This window comes from Lathyrus oleraceus, chromosome 2 (assembly GCF_024323335.1).
Source record: "Lathyrus oleraceus cultivar Zhongwan6 chromosome 2, CAAS_Psat_ZW6_1.0, whole genome shotgun sequence".
Taxonomy (NCBI): domain Eukaryota; kingdom Viridiplantae; phylum Streptophyta; class Magnoliopsida; order Fabales; family Fabaceae; genus Lathyrus; species Lathyrus oleraceus.
The window spans coordinates 447508640-447528993 of record NC_066580.1 but is presented as its reverse complement, the minus strand read 5'-3'; the positions used below and the strand labels follow the sequence as shown (position 1 = coordinate 447528993).

The following is a 20354-nucleotide window of genomic DNA, read 5'->3' as shown; positions in this document are numbered from 1 at the left end:
CATTGGACAACCAGGTAGGATATTTTATCTCCTATATGAACCCAAATTTCAAAAGCTTTCCAACCTCTTTCATGACCACGTTCCTTTTTTCTTTCTATTCTTTTTCTTCCTTTAGGCGATAACTTTTAACGACAGATCGAGTGAGATCTGATGACATACCACCTTCAGATCAATTCCAGGCACGTCTAATGGTTTCCATGCAAAGAGATCGAGTTGTCTCCTTACATCTTGACGATCTCTACTTGCTCTTCTTGGAATAGCCCCCAACCTATTTGTATGACTTAAAAGTCTTCATCACCTATTTGTACCTTTTTTGAATCTCCAATTGGAGTCAAGCTATCGTTCGCTGGGTCTTCGAGGATCAAGGTCCGCAAAGTTTACCTTTATAGTGCTCTCTGTCATAGGATGCTCCTACAAAGTCTTCTTTTTCAACTTTAAACTATATTTATAACATTTCCTAGCTAATCCTTAATCACCTTTAATTGTTATTACCTATCCTCATTTTAGGGGATACTTCATGGTTAAATAAAGGATGTATAATACCGCTTCTAGAGCATTGAAAGTCGGTCTTCTGATGATGAGGTTGTATGGTGATGATTCATTCAGAATCATGTATCTCACCCTGAAGCCTTTTGTATTGCTCCCGCTTCCAAAGATGGTCATGATAGGTAAGTGTCCCAGTACCTGAACTTATTCCTCGAAGAAACCGACTAGGGTGCCCTTGAAAGGTAACAACTTGGATGTATCCATGTTCATACCTTTGAAAGCATCTCAATATAATATGTTAGTTGAACTACCCGAATTGATCAACACCCTCTTGATGCTCAAATCATGAATTTGTACCTTTATGACCATCGAGACATTCTAGTGCGCTAGTACCCCTTCTGAGTCTTGTCTTGAAAAACCAATGATAACAGGTCTTCCTTCTCTTTTAGATAATGGGTTATGTGACATATGCATTACTAATAAGACATATCTTTTCTGGCCGAGTTTGTTTTTCCTCCACCAGCAAAACCTCCCAAGATGGTATTGAGTGTGTGTTGAGCGATTCGAGTCTCACGTACTTTCTTAGTGTTCTTTCCCTTTTTCGTAGAAGTATTCTCTGAGTCTGGCTCTCTCCTGGATGGACTCGTCTTTCCTACTTATCCCTCTTTTTCCATATATGATAGTAGCCGACCTCTTTGGATTAGAGTCTCGATTTCTCTTTTTAAGTGATGACAATATTTAGTATGATGGCCTCTCATACAATGGTAGGCACACCATGCTCTTTCATCCTTTCCTAGAACAACATTGACCCTCTTGGGACGAGTAGGTTCAGGTATCAACTTGAGATGATACACTTTCCTTAAAATGTCAGCACATTTTACATTGAGAAGGGTGAAATTCTCGTAGAAGTTGTCGTAGGGCCTCCGGGAAGGTTTTTTTGTTAACCTTTCCCGCGAGTCGTGCTTGTGTCTAGATTTCATTTTTTATTTAGCATCTCGAGATCTTTTCTCCATGTTACTCTCCTCCCCTTTGACATAACATTATGCTCTTCTCATGACCTCCTCCATGCTAGTGATCGGCTTCTGCGCCAATGACTCGTTAAAGTGATCGTCTTTCAAACCATTTTGGAAAGCTCATTCGAACATCTCTTGATTTGGATAAGAGGCTTTTATGGTTTCTTTATTGAATCACACCATATATTCTCTGAGAGACTTGGAGGGCCCCTTGAGAACATTGAACAAACTGGTGGTAGTTACCTTTTTATGCTTACTGGCGAAGAAATGTTGTACCATTTTTTAGTCAAGTATTGATAATTAATAACTGATAGTCTAGATAGACTTATGTACCAACATAGCGCTACATCTTTGAATGTTCCTGCCATGAGTTTGAATTTCAAGGAGTCAGAATCCCCGACTATTGACATCTAATTGTTGATTGATATTATGTGTTCCTGAGGATCACTTTTGCCATCGAAGGATGACAAAGGTGATGGTTTGAAATTGTCTGGGACTTGGTCACCCAAATTGCTTCTAATAGAGTTTAAGGATCAGGGAGTTCTTCCTCTTCCTCCCCTTCATTGGTTCTTTATGACTACTGTAATGTGTAAACACTTTTTTGTAGATACTCATTATATTGGCACAAGTTTTCTAGAATTGTTAGGAGTTGTGCCGCGTCTGGAGGAGTCAAGGATTCACTCCTGCTAGGAGATGATCCACACATTGCTTTGTTGTGATAAAATGTACGGTTTTTGTGAGTCCTAGGAAATTTTTACCGAGGCCCCACGATGGACGTCAAATGTTCTTGCTAAACACTATTTGGAGAAACTTCTCTGAAGCGAGTCAAGTGAAGTCACAATCATCCTATTTTATTAGGAGATATTAGTTGTCATTTTCCTCTTTGGAAAGTCTTCTTTTTATACTTGTCATCTCATCAATGACCCTTAAAGGGATGCCTATTCATATCCTATGTTAAAGTGATCTATGATAATGTCCGCCGTCTCCCATGAGTAACACCTCTTCCTTAATTTCTGTAACTCCCATGCAATCATGGAGATGTTCGTGACCATCCTCTATGACTGTTCATGTCACCCTTCTAGAGATCGGATTCGACTTGTTCACCTACCAGAGCCACTACTGATCGAATCCGACTTGCTTAAATCTCATAACAATATCTCCTTGACTGGGGTCCGACCTGCTTAGGATTTATGTCATCCGACATGTTTTCCCTTTTGTACTCGACCTACATAAGCTCGGTCTTTGGGATTTTTGAGATATACCAGTAGTAATGACACCTCTAATTTATTATACTAATTACTTATTTTTATAAATTTCACATTATTTTTGATAATCGGATAATCAAATTGTAAATTATATATATATATATATATATATATATATATATATATATATATATATATATATATATATAAATAAGATTGCATAGAGAAATGAAAATTCAATATAAGATATTTAAGAATTTGGAAGAGGCTTAAACTTCATATGATAATCGGCTAAACTTCCATATATCTAAGCTAAGCTGATGAAATTAGGACTCAAATATTTTAATGTTTACTTTTCTTTGTTTATGAGTTTATTCATGCAATATGTATTTTTTAGAACTTGTGACTTTTTTTATAAGTTAATTGTCATGGTTTACACACACTGAGACAAAGTTTTATGGATACTTTGAACCTTTATAAATATCATGTGTAATATAATTATTCTTTGCTAGCCTCATTGAGTCATATCCTGGTTCTTTGATTTAAAAGCAATATTATAATATTATCCATATTTATTTAGAATCAGGTAATAGTTTCAATATATAGTTTTTGCAAAAGATCTAAACTTGTGTTTTTTTTAACTAAAAACGACATTGATTCAAATGGATAGAATATATTAAATAGTATAAATTCAAAATCAATATAGATTTAAAAGAATGAATATTCGAACAAGTTCACATCACACACGATAATAGAATATAACGATAAAATATCTTTAATAATAACAAAATCTACAAATATAATGAAATTGAAATGCTCGAAATACTCATGTCTCAGAGTTCGCAGCATTGACGATGTCAAAGTCATTGATTGAATATGCACTGAATCGAAACTAATCGATTGATTTGAATCGAACAAACACTTCATCAAGACGGAAAAATAAAATAACGCTGCAATAATACGACGACCAACACAACGTCGTACTAAGACGATGAAAACACAAAGAAGAAAATTAAAAATATATGTGAAATCACTTCATTGAATGAAAAGAAAAGAAAAAAGAATTTAAAGAGGTGATTTTGGATATAAAAAATTGATCATAAAACCATCCCTCTTTAATGTTCAAAATTTGACCCTAAAATCATTCCTCTTTAATGTTCAAAATTTATTTAAACTTGGGGTTGATCACGAATATAAATGTTTTAATTTTTGGATGGTGGTCTTACTTCAATGAAAATAGTGAAACTTGACAAAATACTAAAAAGAAAGATGAAAAAATGAAAGAAAAATGTATCCATCGGAAAAATGATGAATAATAATCAAATGCATGTTTTTGAAAATGAAAACAAAAATTATATTTAATAGGTAATTGTTATACACTCATTCATGTCCATTATTATTGGCCTTAGTGCATGAATATAAACGGTGGATGATCAAAATATCAATATGTCACACTTAATTTTTCTAATACATCTTTTTGCCCCAATATTATTGGGCTTGATGCTCGTATATAAATGATTGATAACACAAATTGATAAGTCTACAATAAATCTATTGTTTAATAATACTTAACGATGGTTTTAACCACAAAAATTTCCAAACTATTCTTTTTTTAAATAATCATTTTGATTTTTTTCCTTTTATTAATATTACATATATGTTTTATTTTTTTATATAAAAATATTAAATGAAAAGACAAATAAAATAACATATAAATTTAAAATTATATATTATACTAATTTAGACATACAGAAACTCTGGAACAAAGATTCTATGAGACTATGAGACAGAGGATATGTTCTTTTAATAGGACAATCTCCGCATAGTTCCGCAAATGGATGCGAATTAACAACAATTTTATTTCACTTGGGTGATATATACATGACAACACAACCTATAAATAACTTTGTTTACAAGAAAAGCGAATTCCTTTCCGAATCACTTTTGGATACACATAAGATGTTGAGTCTGCAAATCATAGATTCTTAAGAATCATGAACCTGAGAAGCCATGAAAACCATACTATTAGTAGAAGAAATAAATTGTAACAAAGTGGCGATTCAAGTCAGAAGAAAAACATGTTAAGAATGTGATACCTTTATAAGGAAAAGGAACTTCACCACGCTCAATGCGCCTGATATCTTCTTTGAGTACTTCATAATGCCTTTTAACATCCTCAACGGATTTTCCGACCACTTTAGCGACATTGTGCCACTTGTCAGGTGTGTCCCTGTCATATATAGCAAGTGCCTCTTCAAATAATTTGTTTTGTCTTGCAGTCCAAGATGCCATTTGAACAAGATGAGAAAAGGAGAGGATGGTTTGGGTTTGGTTTCCTTGAGAAGAAAAGATTAGACTTTCTCTATATTTGATTGTAGAATGGTATGGGAAATAGATGAATATATAGAAGGAAAAGTATATAGTGTTAATTAGTGGGGTGTCGAATATATATCTTCCCAAAAATGACAAAGATATTATGACTGCATCTTTTGGAGAAAAAGATTAAAATGGCAAGTTGAAGAAGAGAATCAAGATCATTGGGTACACTTGTTTTAATTAAGAAAAGATACTCCATTGTGTCATTGCAACTTGAAGTTTCTGTTTCTGTTGCTAGTTATTGGAATTACGTACTGTGTCAAAAATTATATGAATAGCAGCAACCGGAGATTGCAACGAATCCATATTAAATTCTAATCTTAGTATTACAGTATATAAGTGCATACTACGTTCAAGATTTTCTACTGCATAATTGGATGGAGTTAGGTTTAAGTATCACGATTTACTCATATATATATATATATATATATATATATATATATATATATATATATATATATATATATATATATATATATATATATATATATATATATATATATATATATATATATATATATATATATATATAATATATCATAATCAAATGAGTCAAATTTAATAACATAATACCTACGATAACTCTTCACCCCATCTGTGTATATCAAAATCCACCGTTGGATTAAAAACTATTATCATATAGATCACACTTATAAATTTTTATATCAATAAAAAATCAATTGATATGCTAAAGAGAATGATAAAAATTAACAGTTTTCATGGAGTTTTGTAAGAGTTAATGTTTATGCATCTCGTGACATGTCAAACAATTTTTAATTGATGTTAAATTTTATAAACATGATCTATATGATAATAACTTTCAATTCAACAATATATTTTGTTATACGAACATTGAGTGAAGAGTTATCGGAAGTGTCATGTTACTAAGTTTGACACCTTAATGTCATTTGATTATGACTATATATATATATATATATATATATATATATATATATATATATATATATATATATATATATATATAGTCATAATCAAATGACATTAAGGTGTCAAACTTAGTAACATGACATCTCCAAAAATTCTTTACCGCATATATGCATAACAAAATTCATCATTTAATTGAAAGATATTATCATATAGATCATCTCTATAAAACTTAATATCAATCGAAAATCATTTGATATGTTAAAGAGAAAGATCAAAATTAATAGTTTTGTTAAAGTTTTGTAAGACGTTAATCTTTATGCATTTTATAGACATAAAAGTAAATCATACACAAAGTAAATCATATACCTTTGAAATTTTCATAAGTGAACACTCATAACATATATCAGACACAAAGTAAATCCTATACCTTTAAAAAATAAACAGGCAAAAGAAAGAACTTCCTTACAAAGCAAATTTTGCAAAAATATTATCTCACCGTACGAATGACGGAGCATGCACATGCATTCCACAAGAAACTCTCGAACAAAAGTTGGAGTAAATGCAAAACGTGTCATACAACCTTTAGACAACAACGATCTTACCATTTTTCTCTTTGATAAAGTACTTGAAAGTATGATTAACAATGTATCCAAAAAGATTGTTGATTTGATGATCATTGGAGGTTCTCTAAGTCAAAGATAAAGCATCCACTGTAGCAGAACTTTCAACCTTCTCCTTTTCACAATCGTTATCTTCTTCCTTATCACGTTTCACCACTTTAGGCTCATCAATTCCTTTTTTGGTTTCATTGAGAATGTCTTGTGAAGATATACCTATATCATGAAAAGAAACACCTATCCCGACATTTCTAGAATAAAACATTAATAATAATCAACACACTTTTACCAATTAAAGAACACTAGAAGTTGATTCCTTTTGGTCACACAACCCTTCTTCCTTGCCACAAAGTCAACGAAATAGGGAGATGTAACACGTCACATGTCTTGAGTATCCACAAACAAGATCTCATACTCTCTTCATAGATCCAAGATATTTATCCTATAAAATCAACAAGTGCTAGATACCCAATCTTCATTGGATCCTTCGGGGTGAGTGAAAACAAGGTTGCATTTGGGCAACCATTGAAAGGCTCCTTTAGGAACTAAAAATTTCCTAAATTTTCATTTTTCAATGGTATGAACTTTTTTGCAACAATAGAGACAAGACAAGTTATGATGAGATGTGTCTTTTCTATTAGACTCCTTTTTAACAAATTTGTGTTTCTTATATGAATGGTTCAAAGACCTTCCATACTTAGACAAATCAATAGCATAAGCAATCTTTGGTTGTAAGGCTTTGTCTAACTTGACTTGAAGAACATTTATCTCTTTTTTCCAATTATGACAAGATTCACAATCAAACCTATAAGGTTTTTCATCCTCATTCTTGTCACTATGAATATCTATCATAGATCTCTTAATAGCTTCCAACTTCCTTTAAGATTCTAACACATTAACTTCTAAGTGTAAAACTACTTTTTCATGTGAAGTTAATTTGTTAAAAGCATTTAAGGCCTCTCTATGGAGATTTTTAAAGGAATTTTGTAATTGAGAATAAGATAAATCACTAGTAAGCTCAAGTTTAGAAGGAATTAATTGTTTCTTCTTCCTTCCATTTTCCATAAGACAAATCCGGACCGATTCTACACTTGAAGTGGAGCTTTCATCGCTTGAAGAATCACTTGCACTCTCACAAGCTACACAAAATCTTCTAAATTTATCAGACTTCTTTTGATGCCCCCTTTCTTTGTCTTTCATAATCATGGGACGTTCTGGTCTATAGTGACAAATTTCACCATAATTATAACAAGAACTTCTAAATTTACCTTTTCTAATCTCACCATCTTTCGAAGACTTGGACTCCTTTCTAAATTTGGATAAGTTTCCTTCGGAGTGTTTGACTTTATTCTTCCGAATATATCTTTGGTATCTGTTGACAAATAGCCCAACATCATCATCATCATCGGAGTTCTTGTCATCCCTTTCTTCACACTCACAAGACTCATTCTTTGAGGACTTGAAACTAGAAGTCTTTAGAGCAATGGAATTCTTCACATCCTCCTTGTATTTACCTTTCTCTTTCTTCATATTCTTTTCATACTCTTTTTCATATTTTTCCAAGAAAGTGAGTTCTTGCTCATGTTCTTCCAATTTACCAAACAAAGTAGTAAAATCAAGTGCTTTATGATCATTCGCCTCTTTGATAGCAGTGACCTTGGGTTGCCATTCCCTATTAATACATCTTAAAACCTTGTTAGTAGCAATAGAATTGGAGATATGATTACCTAAAGCACTCAATCTATTAATAAGATGTGTGAATCTCTTTTGCATGTCGGCAATGGTTTCACCATCCTTCATACAAAAGAGTTCAAACTCTTGGTTTAATGTGTTGATTCTAGCTTGTTTGACCTCATTAGTTCCCTCATAGGAAACTTCTAATGCATCCCACATAGCTTTGGTGGTTTCACAATGAGAAACACGATAATACTCATCAACACCTAAAACGGATATGAGAATATTTTGTGCTTTCCAATCATTTGACCACAACTTTCTATCATTGTCATTCCATTGACCTTCCGATTTTGGCAGGATGATGCCTTCACCATTGGTCATTGTAATTTTTTTAGGACCATTGATGATGATGTCCCATACACTCTTATCAACGGAGTTGATATGGATACACATACAAGCTTTCCAATAGCCATAATTTTCGCCGATGAAAATAGGTGCTCTATTATATGCCCCTTTAGGTTTGGTAGCCATTATCTAATGAGCAGTTCTTAAGATCGAAAATCATCGGAGCTCGTGATACCACTTGTTAGGCGATAAGCCTAGATATAGAGAGAGAGAGAGGGGGGGGGGGGGTTGAATAGATCCCAAGTTTAAAATTTATTCTAAAATTTGATTTAGAAAAATTTATGACACAGAAGCAAGTTTCAAATATTTCCTAGATCAAAAATCGTCTAACCAAACCTACTATTGAATAGCTCAGATATGCGTAAAGGTGTCCATGGTATGATAATAATCCACAAGTTGATTAACAACACTTTAAACAACAAATTGAATACTCCACTATAGTAAAAGTCTATCTCCAATGATAACAACACATAAAAAAACTAGTTGAAAAAATTTGTCGAACACTTATTGTGCGATCAACAAAGTTTGGATATTAGTATAGTGGTTGTAGTTCTTAGAAATCCAATCACTACCAAATGGTATGTGATTACTACAACAACACAAATTTAACAAATGATTCAAAAGTTATTATCCAAACAATATTGATCAAGAGATCAAAGTAATCAATAATTTGTGAACCGAAAAATAATATATATATATATATATATATATATATATATATATATATATATATATATATATATATATATATATATATATATATATATAGATAGAGAGAGAGAGAGAGAGAGAGAGAGAGAGAGAGAGAGAGAGAGTACACAAGGATTTGTTTAGGAAGTTCCCCAATCGACTTCACTATGTGTACGTCTTTCCTCAATTCTAACACAAATTGAGATATTATTATAATAAATCTTACTTTGTAAATGTATGTATACATGAGATGAGAGATCAAATCCTACAAAACCTAAGTTTGTTCTTGACTCTAGCACCTTCAAAAACCTTGATCAAAGATTGATCAAGTCACCAATAATGCCGCTTCAATTTATCTGTTGTTGCTACTTCCTTATACGACCTCCTTGTCTTAAGACTTTCAACCGGCTGAATTAATCCCAAGATTACACTTGTTGAACCCAATATTTGTCAACACGATCCACCGTTTCACACTACTCTCTTGCACGATGCACCTAGTCCCAAGGCTTTCACTCGATTGGATCCGAATTGCACAATCTTGTCCAAAAACTTCAAACCCTAAAGATCTTGAAGGAAAACCCCAACTCAGCTTTCTTATTTGAATCCCTTAAAGATCTCAACCCAATATTCTCAGTACAACAAACCTAATTAGACGTTGTCAATCCTAATCTAGATGACACCCTATCAAAAAATAATTATGTGTAGTTTGATTATGTCTATGCATAGATTAAATAGAAGATGATGAGATGCTTTGAAATCCTAGATTCATGTAGGTTTTACTCACTCTAGAAACCTTACTAGAGAATGATGCATGTATGAAGTATTTATATGCATGGGTGAATTGAGGCAAAAAGGAAAGCAAATAACTTGGAGAAAATATGATTTTTTCAAAAAATTTATCGTATAGGTCGACCTGTAAGATCTATGCGTCGACCTGTCAAGGTCATGCATCGACCTATTCAAGGTCATGAGTCGACCTATTCAAGGTCATGCAGACCTGTAACAACTATGTGTTTCCTATGTGTCAACCCGAGGAGTCAGCACATGAAACAAAAGCTACAAACTTTAATATTGTAGCATACACGTCGACCTATATAATGCATGTGTCGACCTATATGAGTGAAAATGTTTCTATAGATCGATCTGTAGACAACATGTGTCAACCTATAGACAACATGTGTCAACCTATAAATAACATGTGTCAACCTATAATGCAAATTTTCACAAAAAATTGGTTTTCATGCATTTTTCACAAAAAAAATATTTTTCATGCATTTTTGATGCATGAGACCTTTTCCAAGTTATTTCCAAATTCTTTTATGCTTCCTAATTCTAAGATGCACATAGAGAATCAGATGATATTGTCTAATATACATTAATGCTAAAATAGCCTAGTTTTGACATCATACAAAATACATCTAAATGAAGTTGCACTCACATGAAAGACAAAAGAGAAAATAAAACCAAAGAAAAGAGAAAGCAGAGTTGTTACATAAGTTTCAAATGTGGATTGACAATGTAAGAAGAAGAGTAATATTCAACAATCTTTTACTCAATCACCAAATACCTCAACAAGTAAGGTTTGAGCCAAATAGTTCAACTATTTATGTTCTTTCTTGTTATGATTGTTCATTTACTAAAATTTTCTCTATTTCTGAATTGTTGTTTGTCTGTTTGATTACACTCTGAGACAAGTTGCTTATTTTTAACTTTGAACCTTTCTTAGGTTACACTTAAAAACTATTATTCATTGCTAAACCATGTTAAGCCCAAGTCATATATTCTTGTGACTTAGCTACATATTTATTCTATTGATCTGAAAGATAAACCTTTCCACCTTCTCCTTGGAGTTCGGCAGATTGTTATTTTTCTAGTTCATGCAAAAAGCTAAGTTTGGGTTTGCTTCTAGAATGAGTAACGATTTAAGTTTGGGGTAGGGGTACTAGAATCCTAGAATAAAAAAATAATGATAAAAAATAAAAATAGAAGAATGAGTTGAATATAGAAAAAGTATTTATAATGTTCAAATTTAGAGTTTCTGGAAAAAAAGTGCTAAAAGGAAAAAAAAATATTCGGAATTCTAGTACCCATCAATTAAAAAAGAAGAATATGTAAAGATTGTGTGAAAGTATGAAGTTAGAAGATACTTAACTCCAAGATATTAAACCTACTAGCAAAAAATATCTGACATTGACATAAGTTAGGTTACAACCTTTGAAAGACCTCAAAATGTGTTTTCGAATAGAAAATAACAATTTTTTAGAAATCTTGCAAATTCATATGTTTGATATCAATTATATGTGAATGAGTGCTTGCCATATTATTTAAAATAAGAGTGAATAGTGGGATTTAGAGAAAAGTTTAGTATATAGAAAGTTGAAGAAAAGCTCTTTGGATTATGCTTGATTGAAGCAAAGAATGAAATTGATAACTTTTGTAAGATTGATGTTTGTCATTGGTTTGGTAAGTACAAAGTGAAAGAGAAAAGCGATCCAAAATGCAGCGGAATTTAAAAAAAAATCTTCTTTAGTGATCCTTACGAATGTGCATGATCAGTGATAGAATGGTTACCTCTTGTGGCGATTGAAACCTTTGATGCAGATCTACGAAGCGATCACGAACCGTTGAATGGTGACAACGCCTCTACTCAGTCCACACAAATGGATTCCTCCAATCTCAGTGTGCTACGAATGAAGGCTTTGAGTGAGAGTGTGAGAGAGAAACGAAATTGCAACTATACAAATGCTTCTGCACAAGGGTTCTATTTATAGAATCACTTGTGTGGGTTGCAAGCTAAAAATCCCACTTAAGTGTATGTGGCCCATATCTTATAATATGCCAAAATCACTTAAGCGCGTGGTACCTTACCATATTTCGTATTCTACTTAAGTACACTGTACCTTACGATGTTCTACAATTCACTTATGTGCACCGTACCTTAGGGTGTTTCTTAGTTACTCTATCTCTCATCAATCCGTCCTTTTGTGTGTGACCCTGTAGGTTTTCGCGGCATTGACAATTATATTAAATCACATATTTAACATAATAAATAGTGAGCGGTATCTAGCAACACATCGCTGCTACCTAAGACACGAAAATGTCATGTGATATGACAAATCCTCTTGTGATAATACTTATATGTACAATTACCCTTTTGCCCTTATGTATATATTGAACAAGGCATAGACCGTGTCATCCTTGTCCAGTTCAAAATTGGACCCATAGACATTTATTCTGTTACGCAGGATTGGCAAATTCAATCTAGGTCACTCATGTCCCTCAGCATGCTTCGTGGAGTACCCATCAACTATCTTTATGGTCATCCAGTTACGGACAATGTTTGATCAGCAATAAGGCACTCGACTCTACATCTAGGGTACATAGTGGTTTCCGGTCAAAGGGTGGTATACACCATTATCACCATGAGAATAACTTATGAAACTTAGCATAACATTTTATATAGTATTCTCATAGCGGGTCAATACAGTATAAATATTACTCTCAATATTCATACTTATGTTTAAGACTTGATAACTCCTTATCCATGATCCATGAGATGTGATCATCAGTCTATATACATAATAGTCTTAATGCTTTAATGTTATCCCACTTCACAACAAAGCTCGACTACGAATACTTTAAGAATAATGTCCTTATGTTTAATGCGATCTCATGATTAAGTTACACTTGATACATTAAACGGACTAACTATTCTAGGGACTTTATTAAACAAACATAATAAAAAAAACCTTTTTATTATTAATAAATAATTCGATACAAGTACCAAAAGTATTGGCCTCTAGGGCTCGCACCAACAATCTCCCACTATCACTAGAGCCAATCAGGCATACCCCTAATGCCCATAGATCTAGTATGGCCATCATGCTTCTGCTGCGCAAGAGGCTTTGTCAGTGGGTCAGCAATACTGTCAAGTGTAGGTACTCTGTATATCTTCACATCTCCTCTATCTATTATCTCTCGAATGAGGTGATAACGCCTAAGTATGTGTTTGGATCGTTGGTGAGATCTAGGCTCCTTAGCTTGTGCGATAGCACCATTGTTATCACAATAGAGACCAACGGGATCCACAATGCTAGGAACTATGCCAAGTTCACTAATGAACTTTTTGATCCAAACAACTTCCTTTGCTGCACTTGAGGCAACAATATACTCGGCCTCAGTTGTAGAATCAGCAACTGTATCTTGCTTTGAACTTTTCCAGCTCACAGCGCCACCGTTTAAGCAAAACACATAACCAGATTGTGATCTAAAGTCATCCTTATCTGTCTGGAAGCTAGCATCGGTATATCCAATTATAGCAATCTCTTCCAGAACTCCATATATCAAGAATGAGTCCTTAGTCCTTCTCAAATACTTAATGATATTCTTGACAACTACCCAATGAGCATCATTGGGATCAGATTGGTACCTACTCGTTGAACTTAAAGCATACGAGACATCTGGTCGAGTACATTGTAAGAACAAAAACTGTTCTACAACAGATTCCTTGATTTTGATGATAACAAAGGATGAAACCAAAAATGGCACCCTAACGAAAAGTTTCTAAGTGTGCAGGGTTCTAAAGAAAGAAGGAAGAAATCTGATGATGTCATCAGATACAAAACCAGATCAGATACAAATCATCAAATGATCAGAAGCATCTGAAGTGAAAACAAGTTCAAGAAAGTCTAACTCTGAGCAAAACAACAAGTATCAGAAGCATCTGAACAAGAAGTAGCTCTAGAAGTTCTGACTTTGAACAACGCTATCTCTAAGCTCCAGAAGTTATCAGCGCTATCTGAAGAAACTATCTGAACTCACAAGAGATTAAACATCAGAAGCAAGATTCCAAGACTCTCCAGAAACACAAATACTCTGAGCATGGAATTGCTAATCATGAAAGAGTAACGTTAAAGTCAAGTAAAGATTTGCAAATGGTTTTCCTAATTAAGAAAGAGACGTTAATCTCCAATTTCAATAAAGAAGATACTACTTGTGGTAAGTAGTCATTTCAAGGAGAAAAAGTTATCCTGCAGAAGCTGTTTATGTTATGGCGTAAATTCATCTTATTACTCATCAGTTTCTACTACTACCTCATTGATCTATATAAAGGATTGCAAATCAACATTCAGTAACTACTACACAAACAAGGAAAAATCATACTGAAACATCAACACAAGAAAACCTTCTTGCTCTCTAAATCTTCACGAAGCTTTTGCTTATAACGTGAATCACTTTGTTCATACTATTGTAATATTTGCTTTCTTAGAAGCACTCTAGATTACATAAATCTTTCATTTATTGTTTGTTGATTTCCTCAAGTGACTCTGTGTAGTCTGTATACTTGAGAGGGCTAAGAGATTTTTATCTTAGACGTTGTTTGTAATCTTTCAAGATTAGTGGATTAAGTCCTTGTTGAAGGCGAAATCACCTTGGCCGGGTGGACTGGAGTAGCTTTGTGTTATAAGCGAACCAGTATAAAATCCTTGTGTGATTTTCATTTTGAAAAGCGCTTATTTTTCAAAACAATTCAAACCCCCCCTTTCTTGTTTTTCTCACCTTCAATTGGTATCAGAGCTCCGGCTCTGTTATTGATTTTCTAATCAAACACTTAACCGTGTAGAGAGATCCAGTACGAGAAAAACAATGGCCCACTCAAATGAAAGAGATTCTTACAATGCTAAGCCTCCTGTTTTTGATGGAGAGAAATTTGATTACTGGAAAGATAGAATCGAAAGTTTCTTTCTGGGTTATGATGCTGACCTCTGGGACATTGTCACAGATGGATATACACCTCCAGTCTTGGAAAATGGAGCTGAAGTTCCCAGAAACAAGATGTCAGAAGATCAGAAACGTATCTTCAAAAATCATCACAAGGCCAGAACAATACTTCTAAATGCTATATCATACAACGAATATGAAAAGATCACCAACAGAGAGACAGCCAAAGATATACTTGACTCTCTGAAGATGACCCATGAAGGAAACTCCCAAGTCAAGGAGACGAAGGCTCTGGCGCTTATCCAGAAATATGAAGCCTTCAAAATGGAAGATGATGAAGCTATAAAGGCTATGTTTTCCAGATTTCAAACTCTTATTGCAGGTCTTAAAGTGCTAGACAAAGGATACACAACTGCAGATCATGTTAAGAAGATAGTCAGAAGTCTGCCAAAGAAATGGAGACCTATGGTTACTGCTCTGAAGCTGTCAAAGGATCTGAACAATATCAGCCTTGAAGAACTTGTTAGTTCTCTCAGAAGTCATGAGATAGAACTAGAGGAGGATGAACCTCAGAAAAGGAACAAGTCCGTAGCGCTAAAGTCCAGATCTGAAAGACGGAAACCTGACAGAACCAAAGCTCTCCAGGCAGAAACTGAAGATACTGACGACTCTGAACCTGAAGACTCTGATGATGAAGAAGAGTTGTCCCTACTAACCAGAAGAGTTAAGCAACTCTGGAAAAAGAGGAACAACAACTTCAGAAGACCAAGACCCAGAGGGGATCGATCAGAGTCAACTTCAAAAGGTAAAGCTAACAAAGATATTACCTGTTATGAATGTAAAGAAACAGGTCATTACAGGAATGAATGCCCTAAGCTAAAGAAGGACAACCCTAGAAAAGAAAGCTTCAAGAAAAACATCTTCAGAACAAAGAAAGGACTGTTGGCTACCTGGGATGACAGTGAATCTGGATCATCAGAATCTGACTCTGATGAACAGGCCAACGTAGCACTTATGGCTACCACATCCAGCAGCTCAGACGAAGAATCTGAAGAGGTATTTTCTGAACTTTCTCGATCTGACTTAGAATCATGTTTGTCAGAAACTCTTACCTCTTATCAGAAATTAAAACAAAAGTTTAAAAACATTAAAGGCTGTCTTAAAACAAAATTTGAAGAATGTAATGAACTTGAGATAACAATTCTAGCACATGAAGATACAATCAGATCTTTAACGTTAGAAAGAGATGGAGCAAAAACAAAAAGCTCAGAATTAGAAGAAGCGTTGTCTCAAGCACCACAAACTTCAAATAAAATTATTTATAAATATGAAGAAGCCTTTCAAGAATTTCTGAAGAATGGGATAGATAGGAGTATTATGGCATCCATGATTTATGGAGTAAGTCAGAACAATAAAAGGGAAATTGGGTATGATCCTAAGGAAGATAAAACTTCTACAAGTGATCAAATTAAATCTCCTTTTTCATATCACTACACACACACACAAGAACACAAATTTAAAAATGCTAGAAGACCCAAAGTTATAAGAAACTCTGGGAAAACTAATCTAAAAGGACCCAAGAGATTCTGGGTACCGAAAGATAAGATTATCTATGTTGCAGATATCCTATGCAGCAAAGTTCAGACACCAGTCATGGTACCTGGACTCTGGATGCTCGCGACACATGACGGGAAGAAAGTCTATGTTCCAAAGTCTGGAACTTAAAGACGCTAGATTTGTAGGCTTCGGAGGAGATCAGAAAGGAAGGATCAGAGGCTCCGGAACTATTGGTAATGGTACTCTTCCCTCTATATCTAATGTTCTTTATGTAGAAGGATTAATGCATAACTTGTTATCCATAAGTCAATTAAGTGATAACGGTTATGATGTAATCTTCAATCAAAAAACATGTAAAGCCATTAATCAGAACGATGGCTCTGTCCTTTTCACAGGCAAGAGGAAAAACAACATTTACAAAATAAATCTTTCTGATTTAAAAGATCAAAATGTTAAATGTCTAATGTCAGTTCACGAAGAGCAATGGGTATGGCATAGACGCTTGGGACACATTAGCATGAGGAAACTTTCTCAGCTAACTAAACTCGAGTTAGTCAGAGGCCTACCTAAACTGAAGTTTTCTTCAGATGCTCTGTGTGAAGCTTGTCAGAAAGGAAAATTTTCAAAAACATCTTTTAAAAAGAAAAATGTTGTTTCTACCTCTAAGCCTCTGGAACTTCTTCACATTGACTTATTTGGTCCTGTGAAAACAACATCAGTTAATGGAAAGAAGTATGGACTAGTCATTGTTGATGATTACAGTCGCTGGACATGGGTAAAATTCCTAAAGCACAAGAGTGAGTCTCACTCTGTATTCACAAGTTTCTGTTCCAAAGTGCAAAAAGAATTTGACTCTAAAATTATTAGAGTCAGAAGTGATCATGGTGGAGAATTTGAAAACAAAGATTTTGAAGAATTATTTGATTCTAATGGAATATCCCATGATTTCTCCTGCCCTAGAACTCCACAACAAAATGGAGTTGTAGAGAGGAAGAATAGGACACTCCAAGAGATGGCCAGAACCATGATCAATGAAACAAATGTAGCAAAGCACTTTTGGGCAGAAGCTGTAAATACAGCGTGTTATATTCAGAATAGAATCTCTATAAGACCTATTCTGGAAAAGACTCCCTATGAACTGTGTAAAGGAAGAAAACCAAACATTTCATATTTTCATCCTTTTGGATGTTCTTGTTTTATATTAAATACTAAAGAACATCTGAACAAGTTTGATTCCAAAGCACAGAAAGGTATTATGTTAGGATACTCAGAACGCTCTAAAGGCTATAGAGTATACAACACAGAAACCAAAATTGTGGAAGAATCAATTCATGTCAGATTTGATGATAAGCTTGACCCTGAAAAGTCAAAGCTAGTTGAAAAGTTTGCAGATTTGGAAATCACTCTTGTAGAATCTGATAAAACTCCAGAAGCAACTGTCACTCAAAACTCTGAAGAAAATAAATCTCCAGAAATCCCAAAGAAAGTCAAAAGTCGTATCAATGTATCTGAAGATTTGATTCTGGGAAACAAGGACGAACCTGTCAGCACCAGATCTACCTTCAGGACTTCTGAAGATACCACTCTGGGACTAGTGTCTCTGATTGAGCCTACGTCTTGTGATGAAGCACTTCAGGATAACGACTGGGTGGCAGCTATGCAAGAAGAATTGGATCAATTCTCAAAGAATGATGTCTGGGATCTAGTTCTTAAACCCAGAGGCACTCATGTCATTGGAACCAGATGGGTTTTCAGAAACAAGCTGAACGAGAAAGGAGAAGTTGTCAGAAACAAAGCTCGACTGGTAGCTCAAGGTTACAGTCAACAAGAAGGTATTGACTATAATGAAACCTTTGCTCCAGTCGCGAGGTTAGAATCTATTCGTCTTCTTGTATCTTTTGCTATTAATCATTCTATTAAATTATATCAAATGGATGTCAAGAGTGCATTTCTTAATGGTTATATTTCAGAAGAAGTGTATGTCAATCAACCTCCAGGTTTTGAAAATTCAAACTTTCCAGAACATGTTTTTAAACTTAAGAAATCCTTATATGGACTTAAACAAGCTCCCAGAGCTTGGTATGAACGTTTAAGTAGTTTTCTTCTGGAACAAAATTTTATCAGAGGGAAAGTTGATTCTACACTCTTCTGTAAAAACCTCAATAATGATCTCATGATATGCCAGATTTATGTTGATGATATTATTTTTGGTTCTGCTAACATCTCTGTTTGCCAAGAATTTTCTAAGTTAATGCAGGCAGAATTTGAAATGAGCTTAATGCAAGAACTAAAGTTCTTTCTGGGAATTCAAATTAATCAAACTCCAGAAGTCACGTACGTTCATCAAAGCAAGTACATTAAAGACGTTCTGAAGAAGTTTGACATGACTGAATGCAACTCTGCAAAAACTCCCATGCACCCAACTTGCATTCTAGAAAAGGAAGAGGTAAGCAACAAGGTTTGTCAGAAGCTCTATCGATGTATGATAGGCTCTCTTCTCTATCTGACTGCTACTCGTCCTGATATTCTCTTTAGCGTCTGTCTATGTGCCAGATTCCAATCAGATCCTAGAGAATCTCATTTAACAGCAGTTAAGAGAATTCTTAAGTATCTGAAAGGAACTCCTAACCTGGGCCTGATGTATAAGAAAACATCAGAGTATAGACTTTCTGGTTACTGTGATGCAGATTATGCAGGAGATAGATTAGAACGAAAAAGCACATCTGGAAATTGCCAGCTTCTGGGAAACAATCTAATCTCCTGGGCTAGCAAAAGACAGTCAATAATTGCTCTATCAACTGCAGAAGCAGAATACATCTCAGCATCACTGTGCACAACTCAGATGCTCTGGATGAAGCATCAGCTAGAAGATCTACAAATCTTTGAGAGTAACATTCCTATCTTTTGTGATAATACTGCTGCTATTTGTTTAAGTAAGAATCCCATTCTACATTCCAGAGCCAAACACATTGAAATAAAACATCATTTTATCAGAGACTATGTTCAGAAAGGGATAGTAACATTGAAGTTTATTGATACAGAACATCAATGGGAAGATATCTTTACTAAGCCTCTAGCTGAAGATAGATTTCTTTTTATCTTAGAAAATCTGAACATTAAAAATTGCCCTGAATGAAGTATGGCTCTGAAAAAGTAAAATGAGACTCTGATGTAAACAAATGTACTTCTGCCTCTGACTCTGATACTTCTACCAGTTAAGAAGATATCTGAGTTAGAAATCTCCAGGAATCAATCTTTTGGTATTCCTGAAGATCAGATACATCAACACGTGGAGCACTAAGCGTCTAACCCTAGAACTTCTAGACAGCTGTCAAAAGAAATTCAAAGGTCAGAACGTTTGAAATCTCCTAGAGCAGTGTGCGTACTGTTGGGATTAGACATTCATTAATTAGCTGTAATCATTTTCCCCCCCAAGCGTGCTATTTTGATTCTTGTGCTAACGCTGAAATGTGTGTCATTTTGCATGTGTTTTACTTAGAGTATATAAACATTTTTCTCACATTTCACACACTCATCACTCTCACTCACTCTAAAACCCTAAACCCTCTCTGAAGCATTCTCTGCAAGTTCTTCATCTTCATCAATCTTCATCTTCTCCTTCACCATGGACGCTCAACAACAACAAGTCTTTAACTTCTCTCAAGAAATGGAATCAAGTTCTACTGCTCAAACCTCAAGCATTCCAACACCAACGGTTACAG

The 20354-nt window shown here is 34.4% G+C and overlaps 1 long non-coding RNA gene across 1 annotated transcript; it reads right to left on the bottom strand.

Annotated features, from left to right (window-relative positions):
* Positions 1-4547: 4547 nt before the first annotated feature.
* On the bottom strand, positions 4548-5081 carry LOC127121521 (uncharacterized). The gene is made up of 2 exons (XR_007803477.1): positions 4801-5081; positions 4548-4704 (listed from the first exon to the last, which is right to left on the bottom strand). It is a non-coding gene; the product is annotated as an uncharacterized LOC127121521 (long non-coding RNA).
* Between the last annotated feature and the right edge of the window lie 15273 nt (positions 5082-20354).